A 24,223-nucleotide genomic window follows, 5' to 3' on the forward strand; every position below is an offset into this window, starting at 1 on the left:
GTTGTAATATTTGCCCTTTCTAAAATTTGCATTAACAGAAATAACTTAAGATTTCTTAGTCTTGCTCTGTAGCTTAACTTTTCTTAAAAACTTAGTACCTCGACTTTGCATTCCCTCTATTAAATTATTATCCCGTAGAAGTTGGAGTAAGTAGAGTGATCAAACCGACCGACATTGCAAATTTTAGCTGCTGTCATTTATTTTTCAAACACAACACAAACTTTAAACACAAGTCTTTTTTTTAATAAGTTTATTTAATCCACTTATTTTATTGGTTCAATTATACCAATTGGTTATATATTATCATTAAAATATAGTCACATTGCCTTTCAACTAATTATGGGATATATCAGATTTTTATTAACATCCTAAGTGCTCTAAACTTTGTTGCAAACACACGCTAAACACAGTTGCTCGAAATAACATAATGTAGTTTACCTCCGAGGGCCAGAAGTGTGCTCTAAAAAATATCATAGAGCCTCAACAGAAAGGATTCAACAAGTTTCATCGATAACAAGAAAGCGTTTGATTTAGTGCCGCACGAATGGCTTATAGATATATTAATATTATATAAGGTTGATGGTAATATATTAACTTATAATAATAAGTGTTTAAAGCTTATGGTAGCTTGTCAAATGAAACAAAATCAAAATGTAATTCCGGACAGATTGGAACAAATTTTATATCAAAGGTTAGGTGAAAACAAAATATATTTTTAAGAAATTATACGATTCATATATAGTCGAGGCATTGAAGCACAAAAAAAGGCCTTACTGTCGATTTTTGGCGCAGTAAGACGAATTTTAATGCAGTTTGGTGCGTTGGATTCGTGAGAATGTCAGGAAATTTTGTGAACTAATGTAATGAATAAGAAATCTGAAATTGCATTTGTGCATAAGAAAAATTCATTTCAAAAGTGCATTTTGAAATAGGCAATTATTATAAATTTGCAACTCGGTAAATTTTCTTACTCGGGGCGTTTTTGAGGTCGCTGAAAACGAATATGAGGTCGGCGAGAGCGCGCAAACTTCCTAATGCCTGCAGCGGGTGTAATAAACGTCTTCCTCTGGAGTATTGTGGTAATTTATGATATAATTGGCTTAAACTCATTACTCGGGGGTTTTTGGGGTCGCTGAAAATGAATATGAGGTCGGCGAGAGTGTGCAAACTACCTGGTGCCTGCAGCGGGTGTAATAAGCGTCTTCCTCTGGAGTATTGTGGTAATTTATCATATAATTGGCTTAAACTCATTACTCGGGGTTTTTGGGAGGTTTTGCCAGACTCTCAAGCACATTTGGTTTACTGTATGTTGTACCCCTTAATGAAATTATTGACCACGGCTGCCAACTTCTTATGGCTATGTACAATTCCCCGATAAGTTTCAGGAAACCGAATATTCCTGAGCAGTTTAAACTGAGTAATATCCAACTAGCTGAAACTTACCGATACAGAACGTACTTAATGGCAATTGCCAAAAATAAAAAGATTGTCATTGGAAAAATTCTTTAATCTGTTGATGCATTTACCCAGCATTTAAAAATGGTATATTTACAAACATAAATTTGGCTGCATGGAGAGAACAGTAACATGAACCCAACCGATTGGGGATGGGAATTACAAAATAATGTATTAATTCCAGTTAGAATGACTCAGCCACCTGGTCCTCCAAACATTTTAAATTTAATATTCCGTAGGTGTAAGTGTAAGTAAATTTGGCTGCATGGAGAGAACAGTAACATGAACCCAACCGATTGGGGATGGGAATTACAAAATAATGTAATAATTCCAGTTAGAATGACTCATCCACCTGGTTCTCCAAACATTTTAAATTTAATATTCCGTAGGTGTAAGTCAAACTGCGGCAACTCATGCGGGTGCAGGAAGCATGGGTTAGTTTGTAATTTAGCCTGCAAAAATTGTACAGGCTCTGATTGCACAAATATTGCATTGGACTCAGGAGAGGAAGGCAATAATGAAGAAGAAGATGATAATGATGAAGAAAATGAATTTTAAAGATAAATTACGATAAATTTTGTATAATGAAGTTTTTTAACCATAAATATATTATAATAATAAAAATTTATGTTTATTTATAATAAAAATACCACCCTTTTCGATCACTATAGTTACATTAGATTACCACAAAAACCCCCCGAGTAACGAATTTAAACTAATTATATGATAAATTACCATAATACTCCAGAGAAAGACGTTTATTACACCCGCTGCAGGCACCAGGTAATTTGCACACTCTTGCCGACCTCATATTCATTTTTAGCGATCCCAAAAATCCCCGAATTACAAGTTTGAGCCAATTATTTAACAAATTACCATAATACTCCAGAGGAAGACGTTTATTACAGCCGCTGCAGGCACCAGTAGTTTGTACACTCTCGCCGACCTCATATTCGTTTTCAGCGACCCCAAAAATCCCCGAGTAAGAAAATTTACCGAGTTGCAAATTTATAATAATTGCCTATTTCAAGATGCACTTTTGAAATGCATTTTTCTTATGCACAAATGAAATTTGAGATTTCTTATTCATTACATTAGTTCACAAAATTTCCTGATATTCTCACAAATCCAGCGCACCAATCCGCATTAAAATCCGTCTTGCTGCAAAAAAATCGACACTTCAATCCTTCAATGCCTCGACTAATAAGGGAAACAATGTTTAAATAATTTTAAATTTTCATGTTTAATTAATGTTCAGAATTAATATCACAAGAGAGTGAGAATACATTGAAAATAATGCGAAATTATTTCGAAAACTTGTTGCCTGACAATAGACACGAGAGCCCGCAGAGCTCTAGTAACTATTGCCGATTGACAGCAAGTTTGAAAAAAAACTGGAGCATTATTTTTTTAAAACTTTAAAGGGGGTAAACCCTGTAGTATACCTTCAATATACCAACGTGGAATGAAGTAAACACTTCTGTTGTATGTAGGCATATGAATTTACTAAAAATCCTTAAAATTTATTCACAAGGGAGTGGAAGTACAAAACGTTTTCGGTCAAACTGACCATCATCAGTGTAAACGTCCAGTGTACAAGTAATTGAAACTAGCCACTTCAATAGGTATAAAAACCTCTAAATTACATTATTGTTATATTCTATATTAAAAAGTCATAAAAAGTTATTCTTCATAAAAAGCTCTTCATGGTCTAAGATTTATGATGCAACTATCATATGGCAAATTTTGTCAATTTTATGCGACGTATATAAAAAATAAGAATTTCTATCCATAGTAAAGTACCTTTATAGTTCACAACATTTAATTTAGAATGATAGAATTGCCCATTATACCATAGTTTTTAATTCTAAACAACTTCAAAATACCAATTTTTTATATTATGAATTTAAATACGTAATAAGCAAAGTTTTCGTTATGATAATGTTCGCATTTTCAGCTTGTTTATGATAATATTTCCATTAGATTACCCCGATTGTTAAAAATATCGGATGTAAAATGTGTATGGGTTAGTATAGTTTGCAAATTTCTGCTGCAATTAGCTTTTTATTCCATTCCAGATGACGTAAAATAAATGTATCCTGAAAATTACGTTTGCGCTTTAAAAACCAGTAGAGCGGGAACTCTTTTAAAAAATATCCATAGGCATTAGTGAAAATAAATCATCCGTGAGAGAAAATCACAGTTGTGACCTTCGCTGAACTTCGTGATATTAAATTTTGTAACACTTAGAAAAAGCTTGAATGCTAGCCGGTGGTCATTTGTATTGGTTAGCCTCCTGGCTTATAATAGAATGTAAAATATCGTCGAAGTCGACCGGCTGTGCCCTTTTCAGAATCAATTTCTGTTTTTGCACGCCGTTATTTATTGATAATATAAATTGTGAATGACCGCACTGCTGCACGAATACAAATGGAAATTTTGCCTTATACATAAAAGTGTATAGGAGGCAGGTTTATTGGCATCTTGCCTTTTCTTTGGTATTTGTAGGGTCCAGATAGGTAGATATAATATATATTTCGGCGGTAGTTTGGAAATAGATACACGCTTTTGAATGCCAATGGATTGTTAAAATTAAGAGCCACATTTTATGCGTATTCGTATAACGTCTGTTGTTTTCATAACTGATAAAACGATGTAAATTTGTAAATATTATTAAGTTGTAAAACTCATAGTAATGAGTAAAACGTTTTACTTGATATCATGTTATTATTACTTATTGACTGTAGAAATTATTCTGTAGAAGTATGTTGGTATAGTGTAAGTAAGAACTAAAATAGAAACACTTTAAGAGCGGTACGTTTGAACCCTTCTCTGTGTACTGACCGGTCTAAATTTGGTCTTTGAAATTGCGGAGCATTTAGTTAGGAAGCAGTTCGTTACTATAATAGTGTAATTGTGTATTAGTATTTTAATTGTTGTATTGTGCAATTGGTACTCAGATCAATTACAGGTATGATAATAAAAAAGACTCTCGTTTAAAACAAATATTTGTACGCTTGCAAATGGGACAAAAGTGGGATAGGCAAAACAAAAAAAGAGCAGGGACGTGCTTGCATTTCTTGGCGAATTTTAAAATTTTTTAACTATATACTTTGGTTAATTTTAGCGTTTTAACTGTGTTTTTATTAAGTTTCTATATAGACTACAGGCCCATCAGTTTACTGTCACACTTGTTTAAAATACTCACCAAAGTCATAACTACCCAACTAACAAGGAAATTAGATAAATTCCAACCATATGAACAGGCAGGTTTTAGAAAAGGCTATTCAACTTTCGATCACCTGTTAACTATAAAAATATTAATAGAAAAATGTAAGGAATACAACTTACCAGTTTTTATAGCATTTGTAGACTATGAAAAAGCTTTCGACACCATAGAACACACTGCCGTAATAAACGCAATGCAAAATTATAGAATAGGCAGCAGATTATATTAACTTAATAAAAATGAAAGGAACTATAAACGAAGCTACAGCTACAACTAAATTAAAATTAATACACGAATCCTGTACCATTAAACAAGGGAGTCAAACAGGGAGACACTCTATCACCCAAACTATTCACCTTAGTTTTGGAGGACGTTTTTAAAAACCTAAATTTTAAATATAAAGGAATAAACATCAATGGCCGTTACCTCAGTAATCTACGATTTACTGATGACTGATGACATAATACTGACCTACGACAACTGCAAACCATGCTTTTAGAACTGCATACCGAATCTTCTAAAATACGACCGAAAATGAATTGAAACAAAACAAAAGTGAACTTGGAAGAAACCGTGACAATAATAAACGACAAAGCTATAGAAAAAGTTGAAGAATAAATTATATACTTAGGACAAAAAATAATAATAAATAGGGAAATTCAAACGGAAGAAATAAAAAGAAGAAGAAAATTAGCATGGGCAGCATTCGGCAAACTGAACTATATACTCAGAAATCAACAAATTCAGCTACATCTTAAATCAAAAGTTTTTGATGCATGCATTATCCCGATATTAACATATGAGGCACAAACATAGACAATCGCAAAAAATAATATGAATATACTCAGGGTCACTCAACATGCGATGGAAAGAGCAATGCTAGGCAATCACTTAAGGACAGGAAAACAAACAGAAGGATAAGACAGAAAACCAAAGTCACCGATGTGGTACAAAAATCATTAAAATTGAAATGGGAATACGCTGCACTGTACATGTAGCTATTTAGGACCGATCTAAACAAATGGCACAGAACAATTCTAACCTGGAGACCATACCAACACAGAAGACCCAGAGGCAGACCTCCTATGAGATGGACAGATGATCTGAAACGGACTGCCGGGAAAAACTGGCTACAAGTAGCGTACAATAAAAAACAATGGAAAGGAAGACTTGAAGAGGCTAATGTTTAGATGTGGACGCGAATTACTAGACCAAGAAGAAGAAGATATAGACTAAACGCGAAATAGAGGTCATGGCGGACTTTTCAATGCTATTGAATAAAAACCAACACTTATAAAAAGCTTCAATGCTAGCCGGTGTTCAAATACGGTATAACTTAATTCAAATATCTTCTTCTTCTTGTAGTGCCTATCCGTTTCGGATGCTGGCGACCAGGCGCGGATACAGAGGGGGGTCAACGGGTCCATGGACCCCCTATTGTATTTAGTCTCTAAGTATTTATTTTATTATTTATTATTTTTTTCTGTCAACCAGTGCTCAATTCTTTTGATACCGTAGGTATCTGAGATGACTAAATTTTATCCTTAGAGTAAGCGTATGTCGTATGGCTAAATCTGGACTATGGCTAAATATTTGCGGTACGTCTGACCCCCCTATTATGAATTTCTAGATCCGCGCCTGATGGCGACATTCATGGCAATCTGTACTTTGCACACTGCTGCTCTGAAAAGATTTGTAGTGGTTGTGTTGAACCACGTACGTAGATTTTTCAGCCACGCAATCCTTCGCCTTCCTGGTCCTCGCTTTCCCTCTACTTTTCCCTGTAAAACCAGTTGCAGCAGTCCATATCTTACACTGTTCCTCATGATGTGACCGAGTATTCGATTTTGGCTGTTTTTATTCTGATTAACAGCTCTTTTTCTTTTTGCATTCTCAGCAAAACACCCTCATTAGTAATGTGGTCGGTATAAGATATTTTCAGGATTCGACGATAAAGCCACATCTAAAAAATATTCATATTCATATTCAAATAGCCAAAATTCAAATATAGATAAAGTAATCTATCAAAAAACTAAATTTTCAATCAAATAGCACATAAAAAAACAACCAAAAATGTCACTCTACATCCGACCAGATTGAAATCAATGGGAACCTTCTCTGGTAACGGTTCCGAGGCCTCTACAAGTTGCAAGCCATAACGGATGCTGAGACTAACGAAGATGAGGAAATTTTGCAATTTATAATTCACGTCCCATCTGCTCAGCGCGGTAAAGTTCCAACGAGAATGGTTCCCTTCGTACTCCAATTAGAGTAAACATGGAAATCAAAAATGAATAACCATTTTCAATTTCGTTGCAACACGAAACTACAGCAGCATGATCATTCCAGTTCAATCAGCGAGTGCAGAAAGCACCTCTACCGGTTTCGAAACTTATTAGTCTCTCATCAAGAGGCACATATGCTGCTCTCTCTGACCCAACTAGGACAAACCCCGGCGTGCAGTCACGGATTGCAACGAACGAAATGGCAGGGATTCCCTAGCGGCAACTGCTAGCAAAAAAACTAAGTTTTCAATCTAATAGCACATCAAACAACATCCAAAAATGTCACTCTACATCCTATCAGATTGAAAACAATGGGAACCTTCTCTGGTAATACCTCCGACACTTCTACAATTTGCAAACCATAACGGATGCTGAGACTAAGGAAAATGGGAGAATTTTACAATTTATAATTCACGTCCCAGCTGCTCAGCGCGGTAAAGTTTCAATGATAATGGTTCCCTTCGTACTCCAATCAGAGTAAACATGTTAATAAAAAATGAATAACCATTTTCAATTTCGTTGCAACACGAAACTACAGCCGCACCATCATACAATTCAATCAGAGAATGCAGCAAGCATCGAAAATGTTGCAACGAAATTGAAAATGGTTATTCATTTTTGATTTACATGTTTACTCTGATTGGAGTACGAAGGGAACCATTCTGGTTGGAACTTTACCGCGCTGAGCAGATGGGGGAACGGGGACGTGAATTATAAATTGTAAAATTCCCTCATCTTCCTTAGTCCCAGCATCCGTTATGGCTAGCAAATTGTAGAAGCCTCGGCGGTGTTACCGGAGAAGGTTCCCATTATTTTCAATCTGGTAGGATGTAGAGTGATATTTTTGGATGTTGTTTTATGTGCTATTAGATTAAAAACTTAGATTTTGCTAGCAGTTGCCGCTAGGGTCTCCCTGCCATTTCGTTCGTTGCAATCCGTGACTGCACGCCAGTGTTTGTCCTAGTTGGGTCAGAGAGAGCAGCATATGTGCCTCCTGCTCAGAGACTAATAAGTTTCGAAACCGGTAGAGATGCTTGCTGCACTCTCTGATTGAACTGGAATGATAATGCGGCTGTAGTTTCGTGTTGCAACGAAATTGAAAATGGTTATTAATTTTTGATTTACATGTTTATTCTGATTGGAGTACGAAGGGAACTATTCTCGTTGGAACTTTACCGCGCTGAGCAGATGGGGGACGTGAATTATAAATTGTAAAATTCCCTCATCTTCCTTAGTCTCAGCATCCGTTATGGCTAGCAAATTATAGAAGACTCGGAGGTGTTACCAGAGAAGGTTCCCATTGTTTTCAATCTGGTAGGATGTAGAGTGACATTTTTGGATGTTGTTTTATGTATTATTAGATTGAAAAGTTAGTTTTTTGCAAGCAGTTGCCGCTTTTGCATCCCTGCCATTTCATTCGTTGCAATCCGTGACTGCACGCCCGTTTGTCATAGTTGGGTCAGAGATAGCAGCATATGTGCCTCCTGATCAGAGACTAATAAGTTTCGAAACCGGTAGAGGTGCAACCAAATTGAAAATGGGTATTCATTTTTAATCTATCAACTTTGTTTGAAAGTTTATGAATTAAGCTTCAGACTAGCACTTTGTAAAGCTTATTTCTATGTGTAGCAGCCGAGTTACGACCGAAAACGCTTCGAAAAAGATTTTGCCATTTCCAATTTACATTAGGCAGTAATTTTACAATATCTTGGATTATAGTTATTGGATTTAAGTTTAATGAACACCATTTTATTTAGTTTTTTATTAAGAAATAAATTTTATTTGAATAGCAGCCAACAATACATATTAAATGCTTGGGTTTGACCATCAGAATTGGAAAGACCACGGTGACCTAGCTGGCGGCTAGGCTAGTAGTATTATAATTCCAACAATAACAAGAATAATTTATGAAAGCTATTCTGCATCAATTATCAACGCAAGCATGCTGTAAGAAGAAGGTTCCCTGTAAGGATAAATGTAAATAAAGTGAATCCTGCCTGCTCTTTACCGATTCCCCCTCCTATACTTTTCCCTATTTTGTTCCTGAGGATCCTGCCATATAGTCTTCCCATTGTTGCGATGACGCTTATTGTCCTGTAGTTTTCGCATTATTTTCTATTGCCTTTTTTATGTATCGATGTTCTGTAGGCTTCTGCCATGGTTTATAAATATAGAAATTAGCAACTAATTTAACTAAATAGAAGTCACAAGTCAAAGTTTTCATCTTAATAAAATATAAAATAATAATAAAACGCAAAGTTTTCAACCTAATATAAACCTTAATAATATTGAAAAATATTAAAAATATTAATAAAAGATTTTTAATTGAAAACTTATTGGTCCATTTCCCTGGTAACACCTGCATGGCTTCTAAAAATTGCAAGCCAGATGGATGCTGAAGCGAAGAATACAAGAGGGAACTCAAAAACTTAAGCGCGTGATACACACGCAATCTTTGAGTACGCGGGTTTAAAGATCGCGTACTTACTCGGCTCGCCGTCGGTGATACACGGCAGACTTAAAGTACGCGGTTTTAAAGATCGCGGTCGCCGTCGGTAGCAAAAAATTTAGAAACTGTCCTCGTGGTTAAAATTTTTTTTTGTGTACCTAATTTTGCTGAAATCTTATGTTTTTAGTAGAGTTTGATTATTTTTTTGATCAGGTTTTGTTAAATAGAAGAATAATTTGATTTTTTATAAGTGCGGTAAGCTGTCAAAATCATGATGTGAAGTATAGCACTTGTTTTTGATCTATTTTAATTTAATACAAGGTAGGCATAAACAAACAAAATATCATAGATAAGATGGCAATATTTTCATCAGGAGGATAAAACAGCCTATAAATAATTAGGTTTACTCAAAAACAAATAATTAAAATAATTTAGTATAGCTTAAAATAGTGTTTTACGGTTTTCTCAAAACTTATAAACTTATAACTCGGCTCCTTTCAACAATAAACGATTGAATTATTTCTAGGCAACTTGCTTAATTAGTGAAAATATAAGTGTAACTTTAAACGCAATAACATGATGGCTCGAGGCTCGTTGCTCGTGGCAGTGATACACGTACGGGTTACGAGTAAGATTTCAAACTTGTTGGATCGACGGCGTACTTACTCGGCGGACTTAAAGTACACGTACTTGCGGTGATACATGCGCGAAAAAGGTCGCGAGCCATAAGTTCGCGTACTTACTCGCGTGTGTATCACCCCTTTTACAATTCATGACCCCGTCTATTCAGCTGGTAAATTCCAACGGAAAATGGACCTAGTTTCTTAAAGAAGTAAAGACCAATGTAAAAATACAATAAAAATTCCATTTTTATTCCGTTGCAATGCGAAGGCGAAACCGTCTTATTTTTCACTTAGAACAGGGAGCGCAAACCAGCACTCTGAATCGACGATTTTCGACTCTTTTTCGAGTCATCATCGGAGAGGCGTATGCTTGCTGCTCTCTGCTCGAAGTGACAAAAACCACGAACGTTTATCCCCGCACTGCAACTGGCGTTAATGGAGTAGGTGACTAGCGTCATCTGGCCACTGAAGGGCAAAGTTTTCAACATAATATAAACATTAATAATATTGAAAAATATTAAAAATGTTACTAAAAGATTTTTAATTAAAAACTCATTGGTCCAATTCCGTGGTAACACCTCCACGGCTTCTAAAAATTGCAAGCCAGATGAATGCTGAAGCGAAGAAGACAAGAGGGAATTCAAAAATTTACAATTCACGACCCCGTCTGTTCAGCTGGTAAACTTTGCTTTTCAGTGGCCAGATGACGCTAGTCACCTACTCCATTAACGTCAGTTGCAGTGCGGGGATAAACTTTCGTGGTTTGGTCACTTCGAGCAGGGAGCAGCAAGCATACGCCTCTCCGATGATGACTCGAAAAAGAGTCGAAAATCGTCGATTCAGAGTGCTGGTTTGCGCTCCCTGTTCTAAGTGAAAAATAAGACGGTTTTTCCTTCGCATTGCAACTGAATAAAAATGGAATTATTTTATTTTATTTTGTTATCAACTTTTAGCACTACCATAATGTTAACATTTGGTAATGCCGCATGTTGTGCTAAGTCGCATATAAGTGAACTTTTAGCACAACTAATATTTTAAACATCATTTTGTTGAAAATTAGCCCCCTGCCATGTGGGTTGCCAGATCTGCTAACAATTCTCGAATTCTTGCATTAAAATGAACCGAATTAACAGATAGCAATTATGTGGTAAGTTCAATGGTTTCAGAGAAACACGTGCTAAAACTAGATACCTCGAGTTATCTAGTTATAGCATTCAGTGTATGTCGTATTCACGATTATTTCTATTAAAAAATAGCTTGATAACTTATCTTGTCAAGTTTTAGCACTGAATATTAGCGGCATTTAAGTTTTATCAACTTTCGTCAATCGTAAATAATTACTTAACCCGTTTAAAGCTAGTTATCAAGTTTTTACACAATATAGAGGCAAATAAAATACATCTTGTGAACTAGTTATCTCAAAAACGTCAATTTTGGAGTTATCAAGTTATAGTACTAAGGCGACGATATTAAATAAAAACTTTATTGGGATCACTTTCTGGATACAACTCCGAGGCTTCTAAAAATGCAAGCCAAGCAAATGCTGGAGCTAGGAAGATGAGGGAATTCTATAATTTGCAATTCACATCCGATCTGTCCAAAAATGAATAACCAATTTCATCTCGTTTCAACACGAAACCAAAGCAATCTTATTATATCAACTAAATAGCTTTAATTTTTTTTTTAAATAGAATGTTTTTACAGTGTAATCTGAAATAAATTGTATGCAGTATATCATGAGATTAAGCAACTATCACATGAACATAAAAAGCTTACATAAAATTTATGTAAAACTCATTATATTATTTATGATATCTATGCATTGTGTAGTTTGCATGTTGTAAATAATATAAGTTGATTAATCATTATTTATTTACACATAGAAATTTTAATAAACAGTGTAGTAAATATATGTAATGAAAAGCATGTTATGGCACTTTGTCCATGTAGTTTGTTTTTATTGATATTATATATTTAAATATTAATCAACAATATTTCAATCCAGACAAAATACAAATTTCGATACAGTTAATTAAAAACAACAATAGAAATTTAGACAAGTTTAAACCATTGGATCATTTTATAATATATGTATGAAATTATTATAAAATTTTTACTGTTAACGAACCATAACTTTAGTTTCAAATAAATTGGTATTATAATACCAAGCAGATTTTGAAAAATATTGTAATACTTTTAGATATTTTTATAACTGCCTAATTTAATACACCAATTACACTAGAATTACAAATGCATAGTCAGTGAATTTTTTTTATAAGACACATAAATAAATTATAGGCCTGGATCCCGCGTACCAAAAAAATTTGATTAATAGGAAGCTGAAAATTTGTTAATAGCTTAAGGGTGTCTAGTCGGACAAACCTTAATGTACGGGAACAATGGAACAGGGGAAGTTTTAATTGTGGAACAGTTTAAAAATTTGTAATGTCAGATTACGAAAACGTCCCATGTATTTTGTCGGACAGAACTTCCAATTGATTTGTTACCCTTTTATTAAACTCTTATGCAAAAATCAGACTGCTATTACTAACCAATATGATTCCTGTCATTTGACATGTTCTTCGTGTTCCACTCATTAAAATGCCCAGTTGGTGATAAACACCAGTCTGAGTTTTGTATGAGAGTTTAATGAAATGGTAACCAATCAATTGGAAGTTCTGTCCGACAAAATACATGGAACGTTTTCGTAGTCTGACGTTTCAAATTTTTAACATGTTTCACAATTAAAACTTCCCCTGTTCCAGCGTTCTCATACATCAAAGTTTGTCCGACTAGACTCCGTTAAGCTATTAACAAAGTTTCTGCTTGCTATTAATCAACTTTTTTTTGGTGCGCGGGATCCAGGTCTATTATATCTAATATACAAATTCCCATTGAATTATTTTCTGTATACTAGATGTAAGTATTGTACATATATATTTTTTTCACAAAAAAATTATGTAATTTATTTATGTTTTCTTTTTTTTTCAGGTAAGCACACATTATAAAAATTAACTACACAGTTGGTAAGTTAAGTCAAAAAAAAATATCAGACCATACCTACTCTTAAAGTTCAAATGATAAATGAAGAAGTGCATGATAATTCTTGTGTATTACCGGTGTGTTTATTAAAACAATACTTTCATCAGTATTACAAATACAGTGGAACCTGCTTAATTCAAACTTCCATAATTCGAAATATTCTTTAATTGGAATTTTTATTCTGGTCCCTAGCATTTCCTATATAAGTAATGGTAAAAAGTCGTGAATAATTCGAATTATATTTTGGATTATTTGAACTTTTCTGCTATCTTTTCTGAATATCTTAGAATCTCTTGTCATTACTGAGAAGCTAAACTCTAAAAAGCAGCTAAAAATTTAGGATCTCTTTGGAAAAAAATAAAGTCGGTCTTTTTTATAGCTTGCACATGTTTTAATTGGTATTTTTGGCCGAATTTTGTTAGCCCATCTTTTAGGTTGACAAAACTCGGGCAAGAATAGGAACAAAAACATCTCCAAGCGATAAAAATGACCAACTATTGTTTTTTTGCTGATCAACTACTGATATTTATTATTTGCAGATGTTTTTGTAGGTAATCCTTGTTTTTGCAGATTTATTTTTTAATTCGAATTTTTGGATCATTCGAATTTTTTTAACTGTCCCCTGAGATTCGAATTATCAAAGTTTCATCATGTAAAAAAGCACAACAGCAGTTCCATTTAACAGGTTACCTGCGGGAACAGTTTTTAAATAACTTCCTATTTGACGGAACAAGGTCTTAAAGACCTCATTATAAAACTTCTTAATTGGGGGATAAAAAATGTTTAAAACTTCTCCACCTGGTCGTTTATTGTTAAACCATTTTTAATGTTATTGGTAAAATGGTTAAAATGTACTATATAGGTTGATTTTGTCCCTTACCGCCATAAAGTACTATTTTTACTCATTTCACAACTACGACGTCGAATAAGCCTCGTGGTTTTACGGCGTCGAAATCTGATTGTCTTAACGAAATTTATTTTCAAACGTTTTAAGAAAACTACACCTTCACAAAAATAAATGTTTAAAATATCAAATATCCCAGAATATTAAACTAAAACAAAGTTATGTTAAGATATCCTTCAGTTGCTTTTTAAATAAACTAATTTTGGAGCCAAAACAATAAGGGGTTAATAAATTTTCTACAAGTTTAGGGGGTCCTTTCCCACTAAAAAGCATACTAATTAACTTAAAATCTCACAAAAATCTCGTCAAAAGCTAAAACATTGATAAAAATCCTATTATAAAAATATAGGCCTGCATCCCGCTTACCAAACAAAGTTGATTAATCACAAGCTGAAAATTTGTTAATAGCTTAACGGTGTCTAGTCGGACAAACTTTGATGTACGGGAACACTGAAACAGGGGAAATTTTAATTGTGGAACAGTTTAAAACGTCAGATTTAAAACGTCAGATTACGAAAACGTCCCATGTATTTTGTCGGACAAAACAAAAAATTTATTTGTTACCCTTTCATTAAACTCTCATGCATAAATCAGACTGCTATTGCAAACCCACATGATTCCTGCCATTTGACATGTTCTTCCGGTTCCACTCATTAAAATGCCCAGTTGGTGATAAATTCCCGTCTGATGAGAGTTTAATGAAAGGATAACAAATCAATTAGAAGTTCTGTCCGACAAAATACATGGGACGGTTTCGTAGTCTGACGTTCCAAATTTTTAACCTGTTCCACAATTAAAACTTCTCCTGCTCCAGTGTTCCCATACATCAAAGTTTGTCCGACTAGACACCGTTAAGCTATTAACAAATTTTCAGCTTGCGATTAATCAACTTTTTTTAACAGCGGCCATTCTCATTGTGACGTCAACAGAAGACGACAGTGATAACATACATTGTATAATTCAATCTGTTAACATAAATTACAATTCACAAGTGATAATAGCAGTGTCATCAAAACCACTGTACAGGCCAGCAAGTAGATTTTTATATGAATATCTTGTCAAAGATAGGTAATAACCACAAGAAGTAGTACATCCTCGACAGAGGTACCCAACTAGCACCGAACCGATTTATTAACTCTTTTAAGGATGCTTTAAAACTGAAGAATAAAACTAAAATTAAAATCATTTGGTTTTTAAGTAAACCTTAAGGTTGCAATAAAACCGCTTTCAGCATAAAAGAGCCCACTTTGAAAGAGGTCAATAAAACCATAAATAAAAACCTTCTTAAAACTTTGTTTTCTTAAGCAACTGGTTTTAAAGCTGCTGTGAAGGTGCTTTTAATTAACACCATGTTAAAAGACACTTTAAGTGCAGGCAGTTTTATAGCCAACTTAAGAAGGTTTCTCAAATGGAGACTTTTAAAGACAATTTACCATATTAAATGATTCTTTAAACCCATATACTCCATATAGGCCAACAAATTTTTCCATGTGTTATGATAGGTAGATACGTATTTGTAACCTTAAAATAATAAAAAGTACTTGGTTATTTTGGACTGTCAAGGTAGAAAAACACTTGCGCACCCAACTTTATTGATAATGTTAACAAAAATAGGTCTAAATAACTCACGCGCCCTAAAATTTCTGACTTTTGGCGATTAAAAAATAAAAATAATAAAAAAATTTAAATCCGAAAAATATTAATTTAAAAGAGAAATAATTTTATCCATAATTTTAATGTTTTAATGTTAAAATAAATCGAATCTATGTATTTAAGGCGCTTATTTATAATTTTTATGTAAGCCTTATATTGTAATCTATCATGTCTTTCAGCATCTCCGGAAAGCAATATGGCCGAAATCCAAATAAAACTATTTGGTCTATCGACGTAGAATTGTTAAGATCAAATGGTTTTATTTTATACCTTTCCAAGAGCATATATCATACATAAAAGCAAGTTTGCCTTGGAATTAAAACCCTTTAGTTTTAATGCTGCTGTCAATAATGCCACTCGGTTTTAATGTGAATCTAACCTAATATCGAGACGTGGCAGTACTGTGTGTGTTGTATTTTTCTTTTAAAATGACCAGTTCGTTTATATTTTAAGTACTTGGTACTTATTTCTTCCAAACGAACCGTACTTCACTTTTTACAACACACTACACCACTGTTTTGATCTAAAACAATGGCCGATCATTTGGGACATGAAAGAAGAGGGGATGAGTTTAGTTTTATTGTTTCTAACAAGAAGCATAGTTTAGTCTTTACAATAACCAAATTGATTCAGTTAAGAGCGTTTGGTTTTAATATAGCCTACTAATTGCTTTTAAGAAAGCAACTACAAAGAAAACTAAAAAAATAGTTTTAAGGCTTATGTTTTACTAATATAATAGTCTTGAGATCAAGTACTTTTAATAATAGGTTTTATTAGTCATATTAGGAGAATCTTTAAAACTGCAATAAAACTAAAAGGTCACAAATGAGAATCTAATAAAACCAAACAGTCCGGAAGTTCTTCATAAAACTGATTAGTTTTAAAGTGAACTGAGAATAGACCATTTTAAAACTACAATAAGACAAATTATCTATTAAGATTAATTAGTCTCATTTGGTACTCTTATTAGATACTTTAAAACTAGTGACAAATGCTTAACAGTTTTAAAGTTCTGGCAGAATATGTACAAGGTTACTTTAAAACCATTATCTTCTTATTTACCACAATAAAACCTTTATAAACCTTAAATAAAACTAACATGTTTTTATTGTGCTACTTGGGTAGTTCTTCGACACCGTAAGGTTTAAGAGGACGGCTTATTAAGTAAGTAAGTAAATATAATAGTTAGTTTTGAACGCATGGAATCCCTCCGATATAGTGGAAAATTAATTACAGTTTATCCCAAACCCATCTTTCAGTGCGTCATAGTTTGTCGAATTTACTCTTGCGCATTAATCTCGAAATGACAAACAAAACCTACGTCCGCGATTATTAGACATATAGTATGGTATATTTAGACCCAAACCCAGACATCCAAAGTGAAAGTTATCCTCCAACACCAAATTGTTCTATATGGTCCACATAATGTTCAGAAAAAAGTCACACCATTTTGAGCGTCGGGTTTGGGGGGGAGAGGGGGAAGAATTCTACAAATTCGTAGTTTTTTACGTTTTTCGTCAATATTTCTAAAACTAAGCGGTTTAGCATGAACAATCCTCTACCCAAAATTGTTCTACATTAAATTTGAAATAAAAAAGGCCCTATGCATAACCCTTCTAAAATGAACGGTTCCAAAGTTACGGAGGTAGTATAGTATAATTGGTCCAAAAAAAGGCCTAACCCAGACATCAAAAGTAAAAGTTTTCCTTCAACACCAAATTGTTCTATATGGTCCACATATTGTTCAGTAAAAAGTTACACCATTTTGAGAGTCCGGTTGGGGGGAGATGGGGGAGAAGTCGGTAAATTAGTAGTTTTTTTAAGTTTTTCGTCAATATTTCTAAAATTATGCTTTACCATGAGGAATGTTCTATAGAAAAATATTCTACATAAAATTCAAAACAAAAAAGGTTGTATACATAATTGTTATAAAATCAACGGTTCCAGAGTTACAGAGGGTGAAAAGTGGAGGTTTTCGATACTTTTTATATTTACCGATTTCTCTCCCCTCTCCCCCCCCCCCCCCCAAACCCGACGCTCAAAATGGTGTGACTTTTTTCTGAACATTATGTGGACCATATAGAACAATTTGGTGTTGGAGGATAACTTTCACTTTGGATGTCTGGGTTTTTGGTACAGTTATATCATAAATATTGCCCAAAAAAATATAAAAAGTATCGAAAACTTCGACTTTTCACCCTTCTTAACTCTGGAACCGTTGATTTTATAACAATTATGTATAGAACATATTTTGTTTTAAATTTCATGTACAACATTTTTGTATATAACATTGTTTACGATAAAGCATAGTTTTAGAAATATGGACGAAAAACTTAAAAAAACTACTAATTTACCGGTTTCTCTCCCATCTCCCTCCCAAACCAGACGCTCAAAATGGTGTAACTTTTTTACTGAACAATATGTGGACCATATAGAACATTTTGGTGATGGATGAAAACTTTTACTTTGGATGTTTTGGTTAGGCCTTTTTTTGGACCAGTTATATTATAATACCTCCGTAACTTTGGAACCATTCATTTTAGAAAGATTATGCATAAGACCTTTTTTATTTCAAATTTAATGTAGAACAATTTTGTATAGAAGGTTGTTCATGCTAAACCGCATAGTTTTATAAATATTGGCGAAAAACTTAAAAAAACTACGAATTTACCGATTCCCCCCCCCCCCCAAACCCGACGGTCAAAATGGTTTGACTTTTTTCTGGACATTATGTGGACCATATAGAACAATTTGGTGTTGAAGGATAACTTTCACTTTGGATGTCTGGGTTATGCCATCTTTTGAATCAACTATACTATACTAATAGAACTTATATATTCCTTGAAGAGTATTTCCATATCGAAGCGACTTATACTTATAGATGTATAATTCGTCGACAATTACAATACTCTAATAAATAACCAATCCGTGATGCGAATAAAGATAATTTGAAACAAAAATAATATATCGTGACAGTACTTTCACAGTGTTAACGGATAAAATGACAATTGTATTTCTAGGTTAGAAATTTGCCAACGACGTAAACATAATTATTTTATGTCTTTGGTATATTGTGATATTGTCTACAAACTAAAATGTCATGCCTTGATTCGCGACATTCTTAAAATCCTTTATGACGTCAAAATTAATGACGCACTGAAAAACGGTTTGGAATAAACTGTAGTTGTAGATGCGAAGCTGGTCATATTATTCATTTACCTATAACTAAACATTTTGAATAAATAAACATGAATCTTTCCTTCACCTTGTAACGTGCCCCAAAAAGAGGGTGTTATTTGCATAACATGAAAAGGGAATATAAATTTGACAAGATGTTGATATGTCATATAAGGGGATATTACACAACAAAATTCAAGGCCACGGTCGCTCAGTCTCAGAGATTTAAGGGATGGATTTTTAAGGGGTGTTAATAGTATACTCTTATTAGCTTAGAAAAATTTAAATAGATAGAAAAATCGAAATAAGGATGTAAAATAAAAAAAAATAAAATATTGGGCGCCACTGGTTACCTAAAGCAAACCAAACTTTACACAAAATAGAAATATGAAAGAAAAATAGATAGATCACTAAATCAAAATAAAACAAAATAAATAGTCTCACAGAAAATATACATAATATACAAAATATTCTAATGTAACTTACCTTATTTACTCTATACTCAATATTCGATACTCAGCAAAAATGAATTTCTGATCTCTCGGTATTACAGATTGAGATCGAGATTACCAAATAAAAAAAATGAAAGAAAAATTCTACATACATAAAAATAATACCTTTACGTATTATTGTCCTAGTTTCTTCTTGGTTGGTTTGTAAGTCCAAGACGCTATTTCACTACGCTAAAGTCACTTCACAATGTTAATAGCTACAGCAACAGTACATAAGGTTATCCATAGTTTATAGAAAAATTCAGCTTTGTATGCATTCTGCATTCTCAAAAACACTAATTAGCTCTACACGAACAAAAATATTAAAAGTTTATTAAACGAGATCAAAATGAAATATATAAGCACACTTGATGATTTAACTGTAATGTTAAACTTAGTAACACAAAAGGAAACTTCTAACTCCTGCTTGCAGGTAAGAAAAGATTATTATACCAACATTGGTATAAAATGGCCGCGTTTGCCTAAAAACAGCGAAGAACACGGTGGCCCGCGGCTTGCTAGACCATACTGGAACGAACACTTTACTCCAATACTAAGACTTCTGCAATAAAATTGCACAATAATACTCAAACTAAACTGGAACTTTCACCTTTCAGGTGCCGCTGCAAGCAACCCAACAAATCTGCCCTATGTGCTAACTATTTGCCGGTAACCACATCTCGCGGTCCGAGACAACCGCTCGATAACCTGTACCACTGAACTCTCAGATAGAGCTCTACTCTAGCACTCTCAAATGGAACTGACTTACTTGATCCCCTCAAACTATAATCTCTAAAAATCAACGCCCTCTCAAAATCTTCACAGGATCCATCCCATCGACCAATTACAGATTCTAATTCCTAATTAATCAGATCTTCACCAATCAGAAAACCTAAATCATATTACGCCAAACCACCAATTTGACGCCATGCAAAATTTCTCCACCAATAAGGGATACTTACTTTCCGTAAGCAAGTCTTTGGTTTCTCACGCACTCAGCATTTTTGCAGGTGTGCTTTACTGAGCTATTATCGCCAAACACTTGTGAGATAGTATAAACAAAATTCAGACTTCGGTCTGGAAAAACCATTAAAATTCTTTGACGGCGAGCTCCGATAAAGCATCAATGAGACATTCAAAGATTATCACGTCATATTTCAAAGAACGGCCAGATAAATAAAATAGGTAATATTTAACATTGTGGGAACGTAAAATCGACAAAACACGCATCATGCGAAAGATCTGTTAGGAACTACGACTCTTCGATACAATATGAATTTTAACGGATTGAGCATATAGGGTGGAACAAAAAAATACAACGAATTTCGGACCGTTATACAGCCTCCCCTACGATTTCAACTTGATGCTAACCACAGATTGAAATCGGAAACAAGACAAAAAAATTATAACGGTCAAAACAAACTAACATCATGTAATTCCAAGACAAAAAAGTTAAACTGGACATTCGACTTGACGAGTCAACTCCAGGAGTGGTTCGTTGGTTCTTAAGTACAACTAGAAATGGCAGATTTCTAATAAAATGGCTCTAACCTAACCAAAAGGGTCGAACAGACCAGTGCTGAAGTTTCTGGAAACGGAAAAGTGTGGTGCTTCCAGCTCAGCAAAGGCGGGTGGCCAACAGGTAAGCTATTAGCATCAAAAAGTAAAAAAATATCAACATCTTGTCAAATTTCAATTCCCTTTTCTTGTTATGCAAATAACACTCTCTTTTTGAGGCACGTTACAACCTTGCTTAAATTAATTGTAGTGCTCTGAACACGGAAAAAGTATTTTGTCTGTATATACAGTGATGAGCATGCTAATAACCGGCCAAATGACGCAAGATAGAAACCATATGAAGGGTATAGAATCAAAACTCGCTTTCTGCATCCATGGCTGAAATTGAGTTGTATATATTTTCTGAATTTGTTTGTTGAACCCTACACGAATTCAGAACTAGTTTGACTCAAAATTAGCTTTATCCAATATAAATTCAATGTTAACCTTCGGATGTATTTCTTCCATCTATTCCAGCGTATGTTTTTCTTTAATAAATTCAAAAGTATTTTCAATTCTTAACTCATTATTTTTTTATTTGACTTTAATATCATTCTAGATATCCTCATATTTTGAAATAAGAAAAAATTCCCTATATTTAACGAATAAAAAATATATTCTGAAGTTGATGTTTAGTAAAATACCGTCTATTATGTGTAATTTCAAGTAGTTTTACGCTAATGACGTCGACTTTGCAAACTAACAAGACACTTACTCAACATACACACTACACATGACACTAACACTCATGTTGTGCCTGGCTGAATGACATAAAGTCCATGCCATTTTGACATTTTTGACCTGGGGTCATTTCCCCCCCCTTGGTCAGGTCATCAGTGTAACAAAAAAAGGTTGGTCATCGGAAGGTTAAAAGAAGGCTTTTGAATCAAACCCGTCTTTCTCCTATGAGAGTTCTGCGTGAAACCCGTCTCTCTCCAACCGACCAATAGGGGGCATGTAAAGTGAGTGGAGGGGACTCTCTCTTGGACCATCACTCCTAGTGGAGCAATGGGCCCATCTGCGTTTCTTGGCCGATGGTGTAAGATGGCTGGTGGCCAGTTCAGCGCATCTTCTTGTGTTTATCCTCTGGTTAATCTGCCTACCAGTTCCTTCCATTCTCCGCTGTTTCTTGCTTTGTTTTTCACTTCCCCCCAACTTAAGTCGATTCTGTTGTGTTCTCTGGTTACTGTTTTCTTTCAGATCTGGTCGTCCCCTCTTCCTTGTGCCCTCAGGTTGTGTATTGGAGTGCTTGTCTTGTGATGTTACTAGGATCTTTCCTTAAAGTATGGCCGATCCATTTCCATTTCTTTACTCACATAGATTTAATCAGTCTATTTTTATCTAATGAAACCTCAGTGTTTGTTTACTAAATTTTCATCTATCAACCTATCCTACTAACTACTATTTGCATAGTTTTTTTTTAAATAAGTAATACCTATTAAAGTAATATTTTTCTTCTATTCGTAATGGATATTCAAGTGACTTCTATAGGACCTGGTAAAAGGACAAGAATAAGAACACCGATGCAAAATGAATAGGCAAAAATAAGAAGAAAAAAAAACGTAAGTTGAGAAAACAACGTGTAAGTTGAGAAAATTACGGATTATAGGCATGATCTTCCAAGAACTATATCGTCATTGGAACCTATAAGATCTGTTGTACCACTATCAAGCTAAAATTACTTTTATTCTAATAACATCGGCAAAAAACAAAAGTTGTAAAATTCCATCTCCAAAAAAGGGAATTGTTTCAAAACTTGCTTTCTCCTAACGAGTTTGTTTCAAAACTTGCTTTCTCCAAAAGTTTGCTTCAAAACTCGCTTTATCCAAACAAAAATACCAATTATTTAATTATTGACGAAAGTTGGATTGCACTCATGATGTAATATCAATTTCTATGGTTAAATTCTACAATATCAAACTTAAATCCATGTTTTAACTGTAATAACTCGTTTTTTTACAAGTTTTTAGCGATTTATGACAAACGGAATTATTGGAGAAAGCGAGTTTTGATTCTATACCCCATATCCCTCATATTAAGTTGTGAGATAAAAACAAATAAAACTAGTGAAGTTGGGAAAATTAGCGATAAAAACCTATAAATTTATATTCTATTTAGTTTTTCCCACCTTTAGATTTATCAGAGGAGTATGTCAAATAAAACTGTCACTGTCACAGTGGCAGTTTGCAAACTGGTCCGATACGTCTAAAGGTGGGAAACAATAAATAAAATGTAAATGTATAGGTTTTTATCGCTAAATTTCCCAACTATACTAGTTTCATTTCTGGTTGTCCCATAACTTTGTTTTCCATTTTTTTGCGTTATTTTGCCGGTTATTAGCACGCTCATTACTGTATAACCCAGACGTAGCAACATTGTAACACAACGTCGACAAGCATCGACGGCGGTCAGGCACCCGCCAACGCGACGCATTTACATGTTAATTACACAAGAACGTTACTCCAATCCAATTCTGCCGTTTCTGATGTATAATGACTGTTAGATTATATAAATTCGTAAATTTTTGTATTGCAGTCAATAATTCTGCGAATTAGTGTAACACTTTGAACTTAATAGCCAAGAAAATTTTCTTTATCGACTATCTAACAATGAAAAAATGCTTAAATTGCAATAGCATTTAGAAAAAATAATAGACCTGGATCCCGTGTATCAAAAAAACTTTGTTAATTTCAAGCTGAAAATTTGTTAATAGCTTAACGATGTCTAGTCGAACAAACTTTGATGTACGGTAACACTGGAACAGGTGAAGTTTTAATTGGGTAACAGGTTATAGGTTTCGAACGTCAAACTACGTAAACGTCCCATATATTTTGTAGGACAGAACTTCCAATTGATTTGTTACCCTTTCGTTACACTCACATGCAAACGTGTTCTACGTGTCGGACTTATTAAAATGCCCAACATATTTGTCGGACAAACATTTTTTCATATACAGTAAGGTCTCTTTTATGCGAATTTTTTTAATGCGATTTTGAAGTTATGCGGTTAGTATTTCATTCAAAAATTTCTGTTATTAAAAACTATTATAAATTAATATTAACTATTCACATCCAGATATCAGTAAGGTGAGCGTTTGCAATTTGGGGATTCCACTTGATACATGACGTCGCTATGACATCATTCATATTATATATGACATATGAGTTTCACATTGAAAGGAAGGTATAACCTGTAGTTTTTTTTAATTAAATTTTCTCTTAGCGATACTTCGTTAATTTTTGTGACGAATTTAAATTTTGCTGATTTCAAGTTACTCTATAAAGCCGCGTCCTCACTGGTAAAAATTTGCAACGAACCAGCTGTTCGTCGCAAATATTTGCGTGCTTGATAACAATTT

This window comes from Diabrotica virgifera, chromosome 4 (assembly GCF_917563875.1).
Source record: "Diabrotica virgifera virgifera chromosome 4, PGI_DIABVI_V3a".
In the NCBI taxonomy this organism is placed as follows: Eukaryota; Metazoa; Arthropoda; class Insecta; order Coleoptera; family Chrysomelidae; genus Diabrotica; species Diabrotica virgifera.